The 21,880-nt window shown below is 35.3% G+C and overlaps 1 protein-coding gene across 30 annotated transcripts in view; it reads right to left on the bottom strand.

Annotated features, from left to right (window-relative positions):
* PTPRD (protein tyrosine phosphatase receptor type D) overlaps nt 1-21,880 on the bottom strand; it is a 1,159,674-nt gene that overhangs the window by 744,942 nt on the left and 392,852 nt on the right. The gene's annotated exons all lie outside the window — the stretch shown is intronic.

Genomic DNA, 21,880 nt, shown 5'->3' on the forward strand with positions numbered 1-21,880 from the left:
ACACTATTTAAAACTGTATTTCACCAAGTAATTCTTCAAAAATAATTATCATGTTTTCATTGCAACTTTATAGCCCTAGTCCCTAAAATAAGTCTATTTAACAATAGAAAAATATGACTGCATCCTGCTGCTGATTTTCTTATACAAGCTCTGCCTGTTCAATCAAGGCAGATCAATTACATGATAAGGTGAGCTCTAACACTATATAGAACCACAGCCCTTTTAGCCAGACTGGAGAGTATTTTCTTTTTGAAGGTTGGAATGTAATGATGATTTTGTCACTGCACTTTTCCCACTGCTTTCGTCCATTCCAGGGGGATATAATAAGCATGTTGCAGTACATCTCTGTTTTGTGCTGAAGGCTCACACCTAGGCCACAGTTGTCTGATTGAAGACCACAGCACAAAATATGCATGTGGGGATTTACTGACAAAGTAAAGTGCTAAAAACTGCCTGTCAATGAATGGCAGTAAGCCTGCCTAACTATAGAAACAGATGGCAGCATGTGGTTGTGAAGGTTTAAAACTAATGTTTTCAGAAAAATATGTGGGTTTTAGTATCCCAGCCTTCTTTAAATACTATTCTTCCACTGAGAACACAGCCACGTATACATCGTTGTAAGAGCAGCTGAAGATCATTTGTTGCACTTCATTTGCCTCAGAGGAAAAATAACAGCCCTGTAAAGGTCTGGATAGGATAAAGGTAAGGACTTTATCTGAAAACTAGATCAGGATTTTAACTGGTAGGTGAATTAGTTTTACAACAGTTAAGAACATCCATCCTTGAAAACTGAAACATGGTTTTCTGGAAGGAAAAAGGGAAGGGGAAGGTAAAAGGGAAGGGGAAGAGAGATTCTGTTTCATTAGTGAGAGGTTAAAATTTCAGGTTTTTTCTAATGGGAAGAAAACAAAGATATTTTGGAATAAGAAGTGAAGAGCACTCATATTCAGTGTTTACACAATTATTACAATATAGAAACGTCTAAATTCTCCACCACAGTAAACAGTCCACAAATGAGATTTGTAAAACATGGTTTTACCAAAACAGCTAATCCTCTACAGCTGATCCTCTACTTGTGCTAATATTAAGTTCTATTTGATACTTGTGTGTGTTAGCCACATCTCTCAATCTCTTTTTTTGCTCTGTTCTTTGAAAAATAGATATTAATTTTGTTATTGGATAGAATATTCTGCCTAAAGGAGAATTCATGGCTATAACATGCTTTAACATTTTAGTGAAAGATAAAAAAAGTCTATTTTTTTTTCTATTTGTAAAAGAATTGTGGTACAATACAAGTAGGCATAGAAAATCTGAAGAATTAACCTGAAGACTGTTATGGAAAGCCTGAAAGATATAGAGAAGGTACTGGTAACATAAGCCATAAAAATGTGATAAGATGTGGGAGAGCTTGTAACAGGAAAGATTCGTGAATGGTCAAAGGTGAGAGGTTACAGAAATTTATGGTTTTGAGGGAATTGCACGTTTTTAAAAAGCGTAGATTAAAAATACCCCAAAGAACACCTTTCAGAATCAGTTAAATATTTTCGTATTTGGGTTTTCATTTGCTAATTTGTTTGTTTTGTTTTAATTTGTTTTTTTGCAAATAGCTCACCCTGTACCTTCAAAATAATAAAAACAAATTGTGAAGTCTTACCAGTGTTTCTAGCTGTAGTTCTAGCAACAGTTTCAAGAAAACCTCTTCTATAACAATGCTGTTTTGATTGAATTTTACATTCTGTTTTTTGGTACATACATTCTTGTATGTACGAAGTTTGGATGACTTTATTAAAAAAAAACACTTCAATGTTCATACACTTCTTCTATCACATCTGCATGATCTCTGACCTCTTCTACCCTTTACATTATATTTTATGTACAAAAAAATCCTGTTGTAATTTTTTAATTTTAAAAGAAATTCTTACTTTGTATTTGTGTTTGTACTGCCATTACACTCATAACAGTATTGACTTTTATAATCCATGTTCTGTTGTTATCTACTCTTTCTTTGTTATTCATAGCATGACTGGAAGAGCTTCTACAAAAATAACGTAACTGTACCCTATTGTTCACAAAGTCACTGAATGACACAGCAAAGGGAATGATGTATTCTCCATCTCTTTACATTTTCAGACTAAGGTTTCATGTATCTTTGAAAAGAATTCATTAGTTTTAAAAAAAAAAAGTTACCAAGGGATTTATAGAATTGTGCTGTTGTGTTCTATAGTGACAAGGAGTAAATGAGCAAATTATGTAAAAGATCTATTATGCCCTAAATAATGTCAAATAATCTTACATAAGTGTAGTGGTTTGAACCAGGTTTTCCCCCTGAAGCTAAGAAAATGGTAAAACCCCAGGGGGTGGTAACCCCTGGAAGTTTTGAAGTTTTGTCCAGTCTGCGCTCCTGCGAAATATAAACATACCACAACCAGACCAGAAGAGACGAGTTGTAGTTTGGTGGTAGAAGAAGTATAGTCATGTTCTGAGGCCACGAAGAGCAGAGAGCAGGAGCCCCCTGGGGGGGCTTTGGCCCCCCAGCCCCCAGCGGGGGCCTGCGGGGACCTGGAACAGCATAAAGCTGGGCTAGTGCCTGCAGCTCAAAAGCTAAAAAGTTTTCTCCACCGTGAGTGAGCAGAGACAGCAGCGACAGAAGCAGCGTCTAGAAGCGATGGCAGAGAGCCAAAAAGATAAGAAGCAGCAGAGGCATTACAGCCAAGCAGGAGAGACACAGTGTTGTCTGAAAAAGAGCTAGCAGTAGCCGAAAGAGAGAACTGAGTTCTACAGAGAGGAAGTTTGGGGGTAAGAACTGCTGAACTCCCCTAAACTTTCTTTGAGATCCCTCCAGAATGGAGGGGGGTGGACTCTTACTGATTAGAAGTCCTAAATGGAGTAAAGGAGCTAAGAAGCTCGGTTGTCCTGAGAGCTCAGCCAGGACAGTGTGTGGAGGTTGGCCTTGGGGCCCTCCCTTGCTGCAAGCTACAAAGAAGCTCACAGCCATCTTGAGGCAGGGCACAGAAGCTCTGCAAGGGGCTTGAGTCCCCTGAAGATACCAGACTGTCACAAAGACCCCCTGTGCTCGTGATATGACTGTGGTGGAACGACCTTTGTCTGGGGTGAACATAGCCCACGGAAGACCCCTTTGCCTGCATCAAGGGGCCGAGAGAGGCTTGGAGGCCTCCGTCGTGAGTGCTGGCAGAGATCCAGCTATCAGCTGCTGCATGTGAAGAGGACAGATGACTGCTGCCTTAGAAGATACTGCTGCTCAGAGTAGAGACTAAAAGGGATCTGTCCTTCTTCCCTCCTGGACTTTTATTTGGAGGGGAGAAGAGATCTGATCCATTGTAAATACTTATGTCATGGTAGAGATAGTTGAGATCATGTGTATAATGTATTATAATATTTATTTCTATAGTCATTGTAATATATTCCCTTTTCCCCATTTTGAGTCTGGTGTTTTGTCTGGAAAAAATCATCCCACATTAGGCTGAGATGTGAGAGGGGGCTTAGACTAAGGAATTAGATTTTTGGAGATCTCAAACCATGACAATAAGAAAGTTTTAAACCAATATATTTTTACACTGAAGATAGATTTGGTATACTTTCAGTCATAACCATCACTGCATACATAGCATAATGTTCTTATTTCAGAGATCCCATAAAATTACATATCTCAAAAAACAAACCAATAAACCAAAACCAACTCCAATCAATTACAATTTCCATATCTAAGACACAAAAAAAGGTCATGGAAGCAAAGCCTCTGTTTGCTAACAGCCATGTTCCCTCTACTCTTTGAAATCCAAGGAACAATGAAAGTTGCAGCAGTTAAAAATTATCCATTAATTAGAGCTGGAAGCAAGCACCCATGAAATACAGGTGATAACCATAAATCAGAACAATTAGTCTGTCTAAAAAAGCAGCATGATCAAATCAGAAACTCTCTGCCACCTGCTCATTTAATCTTGGGTTGCAGTGTTTTTTCTGTTCTAAGGAGACAAATCTGTATGGGATGACATGAAATTTTACCGCTATGCATCCCTCAAGGTTATACTTTGCAAGAAATTCTTTTCAGCCTGAATTCCCACTCCTCCTAAGATTTTTTACATACAATGATCTTTAAAACTGCCAGTAGTTTCAAAGAGGCATGAATAAAATTAGGAAGAAACATGAATGAATTAAGGTAAGTCTTTGTAGGTTTGAGTGAAATTACTTGACACAGTCCACTTCCCAGAATCATTTCAGTGGATATCAATATTCAATGCTGTGATGAAATCTGTTATAATCATTAGAAAGAATCGTAAGTGAATGCTACAAGTATTGTCGTATTAATGTAAAAGAGAAAGGAAAAAAAAAGACACCTTATGTAGAACTTCCACACTCCTGCAGTGACATGGAGAGAAACATAAACAGGTAAGGACAAAACTAAAGAGGAAGAGAGACATATACCATTTATCTCTTTGCCCTAAGTACTAAGCCTATTATGGAAGGACAATTAGTGGTGTGACTCAGATTCTGTTAGAGCACATAAATTTTATTAAATATCAGTTCACTTTTATTTCAGAGTAATTAATTTTTTCCAGGTCTCATAAATAATAAAAAATCTTCAATGAATATCTAAATATCTCTCTACTTTCCAGCAAAAACCTGCAGGGACAATCATGAATTTCTCACCAAAAAAAAAAAAAAAAAAAAAAAAAAAAAAAAAAAAAAAAAAAAAAAAAAAAAAAAAAAAAAAAAAATTACTTTGTCCTGAGGGCCTTTGAGGTGTACATCTATTGTTTCAAGACAAAATAAAAATCAGACATATTTGGATAACTGTTTTTCTAATTATTACCATGAATAATTTTCTTACTTTCATCCCACTAATATGTATGTGTTTCACAGTAGTTCAGAGAAAAAGAGAGATTATGTGCCAGCCCCTAGACTACTGCTGCTACAGCTCACTGTCATTAATGCTTTCTCTTCCCTCTTATCCTTAGCAAAATAAGAATGATAGAAGACAAAAACTTCTTTTAAGTGTAAGAAACCGAAAAGATATTACAATCACTATCCATTAGAAATGCTCTGAAATAAACCAATAAAAACATAACACTAAGTATTATTTTTTCCCTCTCAGCAAGATCCATGGTAACATTACAGCAGAATAGCCACTGGCCAGTACACTGCTAAGAGATTATTAGTCAGGGTTACTAGGATTTATTCTTGAAAGGAGTTAAAGATAACAAAAAAATTCTAGATGATGAAATTACCAGCTAGAGGCTACCTAAATTATTTAGGTTCAGAAAAGATATAAACATGTGAAAACTTCAGTCTGGTTTGGAATAAAACTGTAGGAAAATAATTGAGAAAAGCTCTGATTGAATGACCTTTGTTTTCTTTGCCCTCCCTAAAAGGTGGGACATAATTGCAGCTAAAAAATGCACCCTTCTACAATCATATTCCAGTCTTCAAATATGAAGTTAAAATTGAAATTATCCTCCCTTTTATTTTGATGGAGCCAACTGTTTCTTTCAGTTACTTCTGTACAGATGTTGCAGAATGACAAACCATTGCTAGTAATGAGATTAGTTTCTGACCCTAAACCAACAAAAAGTGAAAATCATTTGTCAGAAGATCAAAAATACTCAACTATTCTTCATTTGGAAAATACAAATGTAAACACAGTCAAACCAAATTGTACCAACATATGAATTGTTTCAGATTTGCTCTATTAATATTTCATTTACTAGACTATCATGTCATGTCACATACTTTACAACAATGTTGCTCAAAAGCAAAAGCTTTTCAAAGAAGGCTTTTTGAAATCACAGTAATGAAATGGGATCTGTAAATTCAGAAGGGCTATGAGGGAGGGGGCAAAAAAATAGAGAGAGAGAACTCTAAATAATGGTCTTCTAATGCTTTTTTCCTTCTTCTCCTGGGAACCAGCCCAAACATTTATTTTTCATGCTACAGGGAGACCTTGTAAAGAGCTGGAAATCCATCTTACATACTCAGCTGTACCTTAGGTCAAGTACTGCTCAGTAAACATTCATAGAATTGCATATGACAGGTAATATTTCATAATGGCTTCTTTAGTCCTAGAGCTGCCCATTCCTAAGTGCTGAACTACCATAACTGAATTAATATTCAGCGGAAATTGGAAATGTATAATTAACTATTTTATATCAAAATTAATTTAATTATGGTAGGAACTGAGTAGATGAGCCCAGGTTTGGAAGTTCATGTTTTAAACTGAAGAAAAAAGTATAATTAGAGGTTATTTCAGAAAAAGCAGTGTATTCCTGCTATATTCCTCCCCCCATCCCCCATTCCTGGTACTAGAATGTATTCAGTATTAGTAGTAATAAACATAGAAATAAATAGTGTCATCAGTACATGACGCTGTTCAGTTGTTGATTGCTTGTTGTGCCATACAAATAATACCTCTCTACATGTAGCAATCAGAGGCACAAAGCAATATAATTTGGTACAGTAAACCTCAAATTATGTTTTCCTTTTCAGGAAGAGGGAACACAATGCAACCTGAGTATTGTGGCTTGCATAGCATATAGTAACACAATACACTTGATTCTCTATTACAACTACACCTAGTATAGCCATTTACCTCTGAGAAAAATGAATTATAAAATGCTGCCAGACCAGAAGTGTAGCTTTTTTCACACCTACTCTGTAAGATAAATGACTACATCAGGTGCAATTTTGGATAATCAAGTTCATGATTACTTTTCTTTGCAGGACAGTATTGTCAGAGGTGAAGAGTTACTTAGGTTGTAGTTCCAGGATAAATTTCATTCAGGGACAAAACAGTTTAAGAAGCTCTCTGTTGCTCCTTTGAAATGAATGTAGCCTTCTGAATTGAACCAAAACTATTGTTGCAAGGGAAGACTTCATTGCTATCACCATTACATAAATGTAAGAAGGGTTAGAAAAATGAACTGCATTACTGGCTTTTACTCCAATCATTTCAGCTGTCTGGTTTACGTCACAGTCCCACACATAAATCTCCATTAGAACAATTAAGGAAGAAGCAAACAAGTGTGAAAACTGAAATAGATAAACAGGAGCAGGAGGAGAAACCTTTATACTGAACAAGATTTATTCTCTGCTCAGCTCCAACATCGCTGACATGGACACACTAGAGTCAGCAGAAAAGCTCAGGTAAATGTTCTTGTGAATTAGGATCTCATATTTTTCCTTGGGGAATCCTTTTAGTATTTTAAGACACTTGCCTGAGCAAAAGCATGCTGTATAAAGTTAAGATTCTATGTCTAATATAATAGTTTTGTGCAACAAAGGAAATTTATCAGATATCCTAAAATATTATACTAATAGTCCATTATTCTCACCATGAAAAATCAGGGACATCATCATCACATAACATTGACTGATAAAATAACTGGAAAACTGTTGATTTTTGATGTTTATAAATATTATTGCTTTTCTAACTTTCCTCAAACAAAATGGGATCATGTTTTTTTCTTAATTGTAGGTTTTTAGTATACTCTAGGCTAGGAATATAAAATACAGAGGACAAAATCCATGATTAAAAATAAATGCTGTCAACAGCTTTGTTTGGATATATAATCTGATGTACAGAATACAGATAAAGTTTCAATCAAATGATTGCTTATATTCTGATCTGAGGTTTTCAAGTAGAGGACACATACAAAATGAAAAAAGGGAAGGGAAGGAAAGACTAAATGAGAAGAGATCTTTAAAAAACACAGAAGCCTTTGGAAAGACTCTTTCCCTTTTCCCCCATATATTTTCATCAGTCAATTCGCCAGCCTTTAAGTGGAACAGGACAACTTGCATAAAGGTTTTTCACTTGCAAAGGTCCTAATTCCAATAATTTGTCAGACAAAACAATATCACCAAACTTTTCCTTTCTTACTTCAAAATGTTACAGTTTAATACCATTTAGAATGGAGGTTCTACTTCTTGACCATTTTTGTCTTTTCCTTGATCTGGAACTTGGAATCTCTATGTGAACATATTCAGGCACCCAGCACAGTAGAAAACCATTTAGATTATTTTGAACTGTCTGATTAATGGAGCTGATCAACACTAAATCATAGTTTCCATGTAGGGATCATTTTTCATAGTTATTTATAATATAACACACATTGTAAATATAGGAAAAAATAGGCAGAAAAAATGAGCTTGAGAATACTTTCAAAGAAATTCATGATAAAGAATTTATTTGGTAACTAGCTTTTACTCCTAGTGGTGAACCTGTAGTATTTTTTTAGATTAGTCTTTAAATAACATACAATATTAACTTGAATTTAATTAAAAAAAAAATCCAAAGCCTCTTTGTAAAAGTGAAAAAACTGAAATTCAGAACAATGGCACATACCTCATCAAAGTAATCTGGAATATTTCCAGACTAAGCTCTCTCTGTTTTATTTAAAAATCACAGCAACGTATTCAAAAAATAAATCTCAAGTTGCAGAGCATTACTATAAAACCAGGAATGCCAATAGTCTCTATCTGTACCTCATCCTATGGGCAATCATTTTCTCTCTAAAGATACAGACAATCACAACCTAGAAAATTTATTTAAAAATTAATTATTGTGAAAATTTTCATGAGAAATTCATCCCCCCACCATTTCTTTTCCTTCTACAATAATCTTACAAAATATCGCAGTATTTAGAAATTCTTAGCTTCTCTCACAGTTAGCTTACATTAGGAGCTTATAGGAGCTAACACTTTATGTTTCAACATTTAAGCCCCTTTGCCTGATCAGGTGATACAAGGTGAGGCAATACTGAAACACGAATCAATTTTCTTTTTTTTTTTTAAAAGGCATTGCTAATATTAATTGGGTATGGTTAGAAAATAAATTTAGAAATGTAGTATCCTTATAATTTAAATTATAACAAGCATTTTAAATCAAATTCAACATTCCAGAATAATTGCTTGGAAAAATAGACATGTCAATATTATGCTTTCACACACATAAGTATGGGAGCCAGCACAAATTAAACACGTAGTAGCATGGATTTCAAGCTTCACTGGCTGACTAAAACACAGTGAAACTGTATTACAAGTCTTTGATAGAGAAGTGAGTTTTCCTCAAAAAAATAATATATATTGTCATATATAATTTGTTACTATGTGAATGAAGCCCATTCCTGTATGGAAATCTGACACAACACCAACTGTGTACCACATAAATTATTAAAATTAATAAAAGATAGAACAAATAAGAATTAAAACACACAAAATCAGTCTGCCTATAAATGTATACATATTTATGTCTGCACACATATATATTACAAAGACAAAGCAAACCAAACCAAAATAAAACAAACCACCTCCAACAACAACAAAAAAAACCAAACAAAAAAAAACCCTCCAAAAAAAATCTAGAAAAGCTTTTGAATTCTGATTTTCCCTTCTGAAGATGGTACTTCTTATAGTGCAGAATTTTGATCTGCAACAAGTAGCAAATTTAATGTTATCCTGGAGTTTTTCAAGGTTTCTCCACCTATTTTTTCCTAAGAGATTTTAGAACTCTTGTGATTGGATTATTTGTTTGTTGGTTTCAGGTTTTTTTCTTTCTTATTAAAAATAATTTGAAAATAAGTATTTAAATAATTTTCTGGAGACAACATGCTCATTATTGGTCCTAGGGAATGCCTTTGCTTGTTTATGCATGGTGTCACGGAAGAGAAAAGGAAATACATTTAGAAGTACTGTTTGAATTCATACAAAATTGAGCAGCACAGGCCAAAAATTCAGAAGTTAAGTAAAAGGATAACTGATACAACCTAGATACAGAAGAAGAAAAAATAGAAATAAAAGTTTAAAAATACTGTAGAACAAGAAACTTATCATTTTGATTTATGTTCTCCATTTTCATTTCACACAAGTAATCTATATTAATACAAACACAAAGCTTTGCCTGCGCTTTATGAAATAGTATGTGTCAAATTTCATGGCTTTAAAAATGGAAAAAAGTAGCAATATTTGGTTAATGTAGCAGATCATTTGCTTAAGACTAGCACAAGGTGAAATTTAAATAACTTTTAAAGAAGGAAATATACTATTATTGCTTCTCCACCCTGTTTGGCCTTGGCTTATGTGTTCTGAATTTGAAAATTTGAAAATACTGGTAGTATTACAACTACGACATAATAGAGCTATTACTTTATAAACTTTAGATAGGCAAAATGATGATTTCAAATAGATTCTATCAGAGTAAATTGATTGACTAAGGTCTTTGTGCTGAGTGTACATAGTTCAATTTTTACTTCAAGAATTCAGCTTTATTTGGTTGTGTAAAGAATATGTTACATGCTTAAAATATTCTCTCCAGTTAGAAAGAATGGCTGAAGATTATTTGTTCACTGAGGTATACTAAGCTACTTTTATTCCAGAAAGTGCTGATCTATCACTGAGACAGAATAATTTTAATATAAGGTTCAATTAGGCCTGCAGTCATGCCTATACACTGAGGAGAGCAAGGCAGTCTGTTATAACCCAAAATGTCATATGTGACAAATACTCTATAACCATGAGCTGTGTAAAGACTGTTCAATTTTGGGGTTGTGTATAATCATGAAATTAGAGGCACCAGCACAGTACATTCATAAAAGTTATATATGTCTTTATGAAATTGGTGGTGACTTCATTGAATGCACTTCTCAGAGAGTAAGAATTAAAAGCACATAGCTTTGACCTAATTAAAGTTTAAGTTTTTCAAACTGAATAAAAATAGCAAATATTGCACTGGAAAGGGGAGATATTGTAGGAAAACTAACAGACATAGGTTGAGAGGGTATTTTTGGAATTTTCTGTTTATTCACAGTTTCTAATTGTTGAAAAAATATTGTTTGTATATAGAAATATTTTTATTTCTGTGGGAAATTTCTGTTTTCTAACTAGAAAGAAAAAAAAACAACTTCAAGTTGAGAAACGGGTGAAATAATAAAACATTTCCTTTTAGAAATGAAAACTAAAGCGTATGTAGGCCCATTAAAAATGAGGAGGTACCCTGGTAACAGATGCAGAGAAGGTAGAGTTACTGAATGCCTTCTTTTCATCAGTCTTCACTGACAAGACAGTCCTTCAGAAATCTCTGATCCAGAAGAAGAGTGTAAAAGAAAGTTGGAAGGAACAATTTCCCTTGGTCAAGGAGGATTGGCTTAACATTAGGAAAACTAAAGTCAGGACTGTTAGAAGATAAATGCCACCTTGGTTTTCAGAAAGGGCAAGAAGGAGGACTCAGGGAACTACCAGCCAGTCAGCCTCTCCCCAGTCCCTGGAGAGGTGATGGAGCTCCTCATGCTTGAGGCCATCTCTATCCATCTTCTACCACAAAAAGGTGATCAAGAGTAGTCATCACAAATTCGCTTAAGGTCAGTCATGCTTGACCAACCTGATAGTCTTCTACAATGAACATCTGAATAGAAAAGGGAAAACAGTGGATATTGTCTGTGTCGACTTCAACAAGGCCTTTGACACTGTCTCTCACAGCATCCTCATAGGAAGGTGGACTGGATGAGAGGATTGAGGTGGATTAAGAACTGGCTGAATGGCAGGCAGATCCCAAAGGGAATCAGTGGCACAAAGTCTAGTTGGAGGCCTGTCACTAGCGGTGTCCTCCACAGTTCAATACTGAGCCCAGTATTATTTAACTTACTCAGCAATGACTTGGACAAAGGCCTAGAGTGCCACCTCAGCAAGTTTGCTGCCCATGAGCCAGCAATGTGCCCTCGTAGCCAAGAAGTCCAGTGTTATCCTTGGGTGTGTTAGGAAGAGCATTGCCAGCAGGTCAAGGGAGATGATCCTGGCCCTCTACTCAGCCCTGATGAGGTCACATCTGGAGTGCTGTGTCCAGTTCTGGGCTCCTCAGGACAAGAAGAGACATGGAGCTCCTGGAGCAGATTTGGTGGAGAGCAACAAAGACGATCACCTCTCTTACATCTGGAGCATCTCTCTTACATGGAAAGGCTGAGAGAGCTTGGCCTGTTCAGCCTCCAGAGGAGAGGGAACCTCATCAATGCCTGTAAGTATCTGAAGGGAGGGTGCCAAGGGAATAGAATCAGGCTCTTCTCAGTGGTACCAAGCAATGGGACGAAAGGCTTTTGCCTTTCTGTGCAGATGCACAGAAAGTTCTATCTGAACATGAGGAAGAACTTTATTGTGTGGGTGACTGTGCACTGGGACAGGTTGCCCAGAGAGGCTGTGGAGTGTCCCTCACTGGAGATATTCCAGAACTGTCTGGATCCAATCCTGCACCATGTGCTCTAGGACAACCCTGCTTGAGCAAGGGGATTGGACCATGATCCACTATGGTCCCTTCCAGTCCTACCCATTCTGTGTTTCCATAATTCCATGATATAACACACAAATGGTTTATAACAAAGAAAAGTAAAAAAGAAGTTCAACTGAGCCAAAATGCGATGTTATTATTTACTGCTAAATGATTTTTCTGTGTGTGTGAAAATGACATACAGGTATAGTGCTAACCAGTCAGAAGTTTACATTTCTTTGAGATCTTATAGTTATTGACAAAAAAACCCAAACAAACGAATCCCCCACTTTCTTTCATTGAGATCTTATAGTTATTGACAATTTTAATGCTTTCCACTGACAAAAAAACCCAAACAAACGAATCCCTCACTTTCTTTCTACGAGGTAATTTGTACTAATATTTGTGAAAGTTCACAGTTGGACAACGCCTCTGTAGTAAAATAGAACTCAATACTTGACATTTAATTGACTGCTGAAGCAACTAACTATACATTTGAATAGAATAATTTTATAAGATTATTTTTTTCTCCATTTACCAGAGCAATCAAATTCATAACTGGAAATTGCATGAATTCATGACACTTGTTTTATTTCTGGATTAAAATAATAAGTACAGGAGATTTAACTTGTGACAACACTTACAGATGCCACAGAAAGGCTTTTTTTCTAAGAATAAAAATGATGGGTGAACTTTTGGCTCCTCTGTAGTTAATAGAACAAATGTTTTTTTTATTAGTGTGACTATTTCACAGAGACTGGAAAAAGTCATAGCAAATGATTACTAGGGTAGTGTTCTTCCACTGGGGACATAAAGTGGTCAGTTTCTCATATTAAAGTATACTTTAGAATCTGTGTTTTTATCAGGCATGTTTTCTTATTCTGAAGTCTGATTCCATGTTCAGTAGAATTGTAGGGAATAAAACAGTTTTAAAGACACTTCATTAGAAGGTGTAAGGGCAGTGTCTATTGCTAACATTCTCAGCACTCAAAATATTGCCAACATTCAGAAGCTCAAATTGTGTCATTCCTTTAGTTTAGACACCTATTGTCACAGAAATTCAAATACTTTAGTTTCAGGAATATAGTAAACAAATAACACCACCACAAATCTAAATAAGAAGGTCACTAAATTCCTTGAAATGTCTTACACTTACGGGGGAAATTACTGTACAGAAATGTAGTTAAAAAAACCTATGTATTATATGTCAACTCTTTCTCCACACTTTGAACAGTAGTTGCATTGTTCCAAAGCATCTGGAAACAATTTTTTTATAAGATAGAAAAAGTTATCTTACCACTTGAGGTATTATATTAGAAGAATGTAGGGAATGAATCAATGTATCGCTTTTCAGCAGCTGTCAAAAACATGGCAGCTAAGAATGAAATACCCAAAATATCTCTAGAGGACTAAATCCATGGCTACATTTCTCTTTTGAATATGAGGCTGTTTTGGGTTTTTTTTCCTGTAAACTATAATCAAAATTCACAGAATAATTGTTGGTTTGGGTTTGCAGCAATAATTCAAAGATATAGCACTTCTTTTATTGTTGTTGTTGCTACTGAGGTTGTTAGTCTTGTTGACTTTCCTTTCTCAGTGAGAATACTCAATATTTTCTCTGAACAGAAGTAACTGAATTAGTATTTGAGGAAGTGCAGACTTCTAGCACTTTAATTATAACAGTACTGGAAACTGGCCTTGTCAGCAAACCAGCTTCAGAAACCTTGCATTTGGAGATAAAGAAGATCTCTAGTTACCAAGCACCAACATGAATAATTTTACAAGGCCATTCATTTCTGCTCAATTGTGGATGTGTGACACATGTAGAAATGGACTATTTCTCAGCTTCCTAATTCGTATGAAGTACATTGTAGACGAAAACTTATTTATATGGATGGATAACGTATTGGAAATGAAACCTAACTAATTATGTTATAGTACCATCAATATTCTTGTACAGAAAATAAATTACTGGAAGTTGCTTAATGGGCACTTCCACCAGCATTCTCAATGTGCTTGGGTGGATCCCATCCAGACCCATTGACTTGTGTGTGTCTAAATGACAAAGAAGGCATTAAGTACCTCAGTATTTTCCAGATTCTTTGTCAATGTTTCCCCCCACATCCAATAAGAGATGGAGAATCTCCTTGGCCCTCTTTTTGTTGCTAATGTATTTATAGAAACATTTTTTATTATCTTTCACAGAAGTAGCCAAATTAAGTTCTAGTTAGGCTTTGGTGCTTCTAATTTTCTCCCTGCATAACTTCATGACACCCTTGTAGTCCTCCTGAGCTACCTGCCACTTCTTCCAAAGGTCATACACTCTACTTTTTCTCCTCGAGTTCCAGGCAAAGCTCTCTCTCTGTTTGAGCCAGGCTGGTTTTTCCTGCTGCCTCTTTTGGCACACAAGGATGGCCTACTCCTCTGTCTTTAGGAACTGCTTCTTGAAGAATGTCCAGCCTTCCTGGACTCCTTTGCCCTTCAGGACTGCCTCCCAAGAGACTCTGTCAGTCAGTATCCTAAACAGGCCAAATTCTGCTATCTGAAAGTCCTGGATAGCAGCAGTCTATACCCATGCCACCCATCATAACATCTATATTGAATTGTTCAAGAAGGAACTCCATGAGGCCAGTTAAGACATTTTTTTTTCTATGATGCAATATCTTCTTTACACAGGAATTTTTTATGACTTGAGATCTCAGTATCCTTTTCTTCAATCTGCCTCTAGCTGCTTCCATGTAAGTAAAAAAAAGGCAAATATATCACTTAGCTACAGGAAATTGATATGCTTAGCGAAAAGCAATTTGATACTCTGCAGCATTTAAAAAAGGCAAGAGTGCAACAAGCATCCCTAGAAAAGAAAAAAGAACCTCCCAGCATAATATTTATGTAAATAGTTTAAGCCATAAGGCAATCAGTCTGAGATTCATACTATATGGGAGGTAAGTCTTAAAATGCATGAGTAAAAAAAATTCCTAGATTTTTTTTCCAAAGGCTGCACACCACTGCCACTCTGGTAACTATAAAGCTTGATGTGGATACTCTGTTCCAATGGTATATCATATACAATATTAAAACAAATTAAAATGTTCAAATATATTATTTATGGGACTTCTACAAAACATAATACTGTTTTAGAATGACCTACTAAAATCTGGACTGGGTATAGCAAAATGCATTGGTTTTTTGCTGATTATATATGTATCCTTACATATAGTTATGCCTATACATATGTAGAGTTATTTTTCTGATTGTTGCATAAAAATGTATTGCTAGTTTTCTGACCATGTGTATTATGTGTATATAATGTAATATTTTGATTTCTATGTGTATATATACTTATTTATATTAAAAAAATAGTTTGCATGTATATGTATACATTTCATCGATGCTGGTAGGTGAAGGAGGTATGGGTGACACTCTAGGAGTGTAGAGCCCCAGACAGATAATCAAGTACAGAAGCAAAGTTTGCCTTGAGTTGCACAGAAAGTAGGCACAATTATTAAGTAATCTTTTGGCTTTGCAAGTAACTGAAAATCTAGCAGATGTTTTAGGAGAACAAGACTGTTTGCCTTGCAGTGGATAGAAGCAATTACTGCTACAATGATGAACCATTTATTTTGGATTATCAGACACCTCATTTATAAGAAAGAGATGGGAACATATAAACTGCTTGATATTGTCATCTGTAACACTCCCACACAAGACAATGTATATTCCAGGAGACAAAAAAAAAAAAAAAAAAAGAGAAAAAATTAAAAGGAAAAAGAAAAAAATAAATTACAAGATCAGCGTATTTGTTGAAGTAAAAGTTTTGGGTTTATTGGTTTGGATTTGGTATTTTTTCCTGCATATGGATCTTCAATGGTCATGGAGGTCACAAACTACAGATTAAGGAAGACAGAATGGAAAAAATCCCATGCATTCTGAATTTCATTACTCCTGTCGGTCTGTGCACTTCTATGAAATTATTATCTTATACACACATATTAATTTTAAGCCTTGTGTAAAATTAGATAGTGATAAGGAATGGACAGCTATGAAAATTAATTAACTACAATTTGAAAAAACATTCTGAGACAAAGTGATGGCTTCACTGTACTAGGAACAGACGTCATAATCCAGTTTCTGCATAAGACGAATTCAGTGAAACCTACTAAAAATTCCAAACCTCATTTTTGGTGCTTTCTTACTTGATGTGATCTATGGCATTTTGCTATGTTTAACCTAGAAAATATAGCACAGCAATACATGAAAGAGACATAGAAAATTTTATAGTACGATGAATTAATAAAGAGAAATAAATTCAAGCTTAGTAAAATATCAGAAATGTTACTATTGTATTTAGGTATGTTATCCATCTAGTGAAATTTAACAAGAAAATAAATAGAAATGCTGGAACTAGGCAGTACTTCGAGGCCTTAAGCTGCCTTATGCTGTGTGGATGTCTCCCTTGGAGTGTTATACTCGATGAATCTAACTTTCATATCTGGGCATTCCCGAACTTCAGTATCTTTATCTCTGTTTGTCAGCTTGGAGCCCACCAACGCACAAAATCAGAAATAAACATTGGCTGTTTCATCACAGCACAAACTTGAGAGATGATATTCTGCACTTTAAGCATCATGAGTTAAGAATTGGCAGTACAGCAACATCATTATAATCCTGTTGTGACAGAAGAGCTGAGTCTCAAATCCTTTCTCATGCTAGATCTGCAAATATGAACGTGTGAAACAGAGGTCAAAATACAACATAAATTCTATTTCCTTTCACTGAAGATCTAAAAGCATTTGTTATTCAAAGGGTAGGATTGAGATACTCAGTATGTAATTAAGTAGTATATTATAGATCTACACTTTTAAAAATAGAACAAAGGAAGGATATTCTGAATTTCTGTGATGTGAAATTTCAGAGGGTTTTGAAGCACAAAAGCAGCAGGTGGCAGACAATGAAGACCTAAAGAGAGGGAGTATGTGAGGCCACAGGCTTCTATGCTGACCCTGATTAAGATCTTGACAATGATGAAACTTAGGCAGAACCTTTGAGTGACATCAAGTACAGTGCTGCGTCTCATCTGTGCTTAATCCATATATGCTTGACATTTTCACTAGCCTCCAAAAAAAACATACTATGTTCAGTCATTACTTTGAATGAGCTAAACTTTTGGTGTCTGGGCTACTTATAACTGATTGTAATAGACTGACTTACTGCATTAAGACATGCTCTCTTAGGGCATAGTTACCTCAGCATTTCCTCCTGTAGCAAAACTGATGTAAGGAATTTCTTTTTGTCCCTACCCAGAGGTAATTATTCCTGCCTCTATGATCAATGTCCTGCATCTACTGTATTAACAGAAACACTGTTGAACCAATGGGTAAACAGGTTCACAGAAATGATCCTATACAGAGCAGTGGGACATTCCTGCTGTCAGAGGAATGTCCAGAACAGCTGCATTACACAAGAGTTGAGTTATTCTTAACACAAATCTTGGCAGAACCAGAGACTTTCTAAGATTTGAACAAGTGTTTTGAGATTCATAACTGAATGGCTTCTTCAGGAAAAGAGCAGGGAGATGAGGCAAGACTTAAGGGAAAAAGTAGAGTTAAGTAACAGAAAGGAAGGACACAAGGTATGGATTAAGGCCTATGCTGAAAGTTCACAGTTTCCTTCATTGCAGCTTTGTTGATTTGTTGTTCAGTTAAAAGTCTTAAGTTTGTATCCCACTATTGAAAATAGATATCTGGATTACACCTGAAGTGTGTCTGGAACTGTGAGTAACAGATATCTTGCTGTAGACCTGTTCATCATTGGCAAATACTCACACAGTGATCTGGACCTGCTCGGGTGCTGTACAACTCACATTACAGCTGAGGACCTCATGGGCCTTGACAGTTTTACATATGCTGCTGAAGCATACTTAAAAGGTTAACTACAGTCATGTATTCAGGAATCTTACAGGCATAAATTATATAGCCTGCACAGAAGGCTCGGCAGTTGAGTCACTGTTCAGGAAGCAGCTGCAGTGAAGCTTTCAGCAGTTCCTAGGGCTACTTATTTCAGCGTAAAAATGGGAATAAAACCAATAAGAAATATTGTCTGATATTATGAACTCTGATGTTAATTTTCAAATCATCCATTACAAACAGACATTACACAGGTGGAAATTAAAAAAAAACCGAAACCAAAAAAAACCAAAACAAACAACCATCACTGTTTCTTGAGGCTTGGCTCTGTTGTTTGGACCTTTTTTAGTTCTCTTTTTTTTTTTTTTTTAAATTTCTTTATCTTAGTTTATTTCAATGCTTCATTTTTAGTATTTCTCTTACTGAATTTCTGACCAAACAAACTCTGTAATCCTAATGAAATCAAAGCCTCAAAATGCGTCAGTGTCAAATTTCTTGAGGCTCCAGCTAGCTAAAAGCAGAAATACTTTGCAGCAACTTTTATAAGTGCATGGTGTATATAAAATTGGGTTTATATTTCTATATAAAATGGGCTATAATGAAGGGGAGATCATAAAGTTGCAAGCACTTATTGCTCATCTTCAGACTTTTTGCCTTGAATTTCAGTATTGACTTTAAAAGTTCTCCTTCCTTCTGTGATTACTGCTTACTTAGAATCACACAAATTCAAAGGTAATTTTTTTTTTTTTTCTGATAAGAGTTCCAAGAGAGCTAGTCTTCAGTTGTCACAGTATTAGCTGGGGTACAAGAACTTATCAAAACATGAGACACTGAAGTGTAGAATACTACACAGTTAACAGAGCACCACCATCTCTTTCATCAAGAATATGGATAATTATTTTAAATATATTATTTTGGTTTGTTTCATTTAGTTTCCTTGAGACAGCTTTCTTAGACACAATAGAGACATTTTCTGTAAGAGTTTCTGTGATCAAAGTAATATAAGACCATGTCTACATGTTCTTTTAAGTTGGAAATAGATCCAATCTAAAAAGGCAATGACTCATTTTTATTTTTAACAGCTTTTTTTCAGCTCCCCTCCACTCCAGGTTATTATATCTGCCTCAGTTGTATCAACTCAATTGTTTTTGCAGTTTTGGATTTTTTTTTGTGGTTTTGGTTTGGTGATGTTTTTATGGTTTTGTTTTTTAACACGTCACAAAATTACTTAATTTTTTAAAAAAATTTAAATTAAAAAAATAAAATTTACATTAAATGCAACTAAATGGAAAAAAAGAGGGCTACTGTAAAGAGGGCTCATTACATACTATACATAAGCAAGTGAATCTTCACAACTGAGTTACAGAAGCTGCCGGTGAGATGAAAGTGGAACACTGGGGAGAATAAATTTTAAAAAATGTTGTGTTATTACAGTCCCATTCTTTTCTTATCTTTCATAATACAGAATCACCATGTAACATCCTGATTCAAAAGGCAAGAGTGGTGAATTTTGCCATGGCAGCCAGGAGGGCCAACAATGTTCTGGGGTGTATCAGCCACAGCACCACCAGGCAGCCAATCTCCCTCTGTGATTTAGGAAATATGTGGTTCAATGCATGATAAACAATTAGAATTACCAGGTTTTTGCTGTGGTTTTGCCCCTCAGCTGGAAGATGCTAACCACAGCAATGCCACAGTAGGGAAGGGGAAATTTAAGTGGTAAGATCAGTTGGTTTGGGGGATAAATAGAAGATATATCAGCCCCTTATGAAGGTATGTCAAAACTAATTACACGCTGCACAGCACAACACATCAAAAGCAGTGATTAATGTAAATACCTCTGAGATTATGCATATTCTTTTTCCATCACCAACACCTAATACACAAGCAGAAACAAAAGACATAATGGCTGATGAAAAGCAGAAATAAACATCAGAACAATTTAAAGTGGACCAGTGTGGGCAAGACCAAAATCCTTCTGGCAGCCTTCAGCTTCCAAAAATGCCCTCTTCATTACTTTGAATTATGTGAGTATACTCTTCAGGCTAAAGTCAGTGAAAAAAGGTGATTGTAACTTTTTCTCTCCTAAATAATTTCTCTGAAACCAGTACATATAATACTGGTGTGCATATGCACCCTTTTACCCTTAGGACAGTCTGAAGAAATTCCTGCAGAACTGAGTTTTCAGACAGTTCTCAGAAATAATTTAATTCTAACTCATACAGGAGATAATTCTAGTACTCTTCTAGCCAGCATAAGCTGTAAAAACATTAATTTGTCTTTCAAAATCTACTATTCTTTATTTCTTAACTAACAATTTCTTTATTCAGTGAAAACTTCCTCCTTCTTTTTCTTGGTAATCAAGTGTGTACCTTTCACTCTGAAGCATTGCCTCCATGCCAGTGCATATGTTTACATGCACAAATGATAGAAAAAATCTAAGGAGAACAGATCTTTGGAGTTTATTTCTCTTGACCAACATCAAGCAGGAAGTAAGATATTGCTTTGACAAGAAAAATGCTAATTGACCCTCCTCAACTTTCCTCCAGGAGTGTTGTAAAATTGTGGCACACTCCAAAAGAGGATGACAAGGTTGATCAGAGCTATGTTTCCTCTTAGCTTGTCAGTGGCTACATCCATGTATTGGCACAAAGTGCTCTTGTATTATAGTGCCTTTGAAGTAGATTTTCAAACTGTGACTGATGCAGAACCAGGGCTTCTGTTTGCTTTTTTGTCAGCAATAGTATTTCTTAATGGCTGAAGTATCTATCTATTCATTTTGAGCAGGTGTCCTAGAAGAAAACTACGCTAAAAGCTCTATCTTCAAAAGACCAAAAGATGTATGTACTCAAGATAGCCTAATAACTTATGGTCACTAAAAATTATTATGATTTGTAATTGCAATTGTAAAAGCATTTATGTATTGTTTTCTTTTAAATGGAACAGCAAGGGTTTTCTCATATCAAAGAAATCAATGAAAATGAAATTATCTAAACCAAGGTAACCTTTGTAAGTACATATGTAAAGGAAGTCCAGAGGAAGTTCATGCCTTCCTCAACTTCCATCTTGTTCTGTTGCCCAAACCAAGACATTTAGATTTAAACTGGATATCTCTCCACTACAATAGCTTGTCCTATATAAATGTAAACTAATAGAAAACATCAGAGCACCATAGACTCATAGAACGGTTTGTCTTGAAAGGGACCTTAGAGACCATCTAAAGAAGTTTGATTTCTACTTTCAAAACCAAGATAAAAAGCTAAGAGAACAAATTGTAAATTAATTCCCCTAGCAGGAAGTAAAAGATTTAGAAACTATGCAACCTAAGGGAAACAAAGCTTATAAATGGTTTAGTATTGGGTGATATCCAAACTACCAACATTTTTTTAAAATATCAGCAACACTTTTAACGTATTATGTATTTCCCCGGACAACAAATTATTCTGATTTTTAAGGCCTTCACATAATTTAAGAAAAAGGACAAAGTGGTACAGCAACACAGTGATAGAACACTACACATGATGAGATTAAGATGTCAGAAATCTTAGAACAATCGTAGAGGTAATATTGTGTATCAGCATGATATTTAAGAATCAAATATGTATCTTTTAAGGTAATATTTATATCCAGACCATATTTTCCATTCTAGGTCATGCAAAAAGGTTTCTGTCTCTTTTCTTACTTATGTTTTTACCCTTCTGTGTAAAATAAA

The sequence above is a fragment of the Pseudopipra pipra genome, chromosome Z (genome assembly GCF_036250125.1).
Source record: "Pseudopipra pipra isolate bDixPip1 chromosome Z, bDixPip1.hap1, whole genome shotgun sequence".
NCBI classification, from domain to species: Eukaryota; Metazoa; Chordata; class Aves; order Passeriformes; family Pipridae; genus Pseudopipra; species Pseudopipra pipra.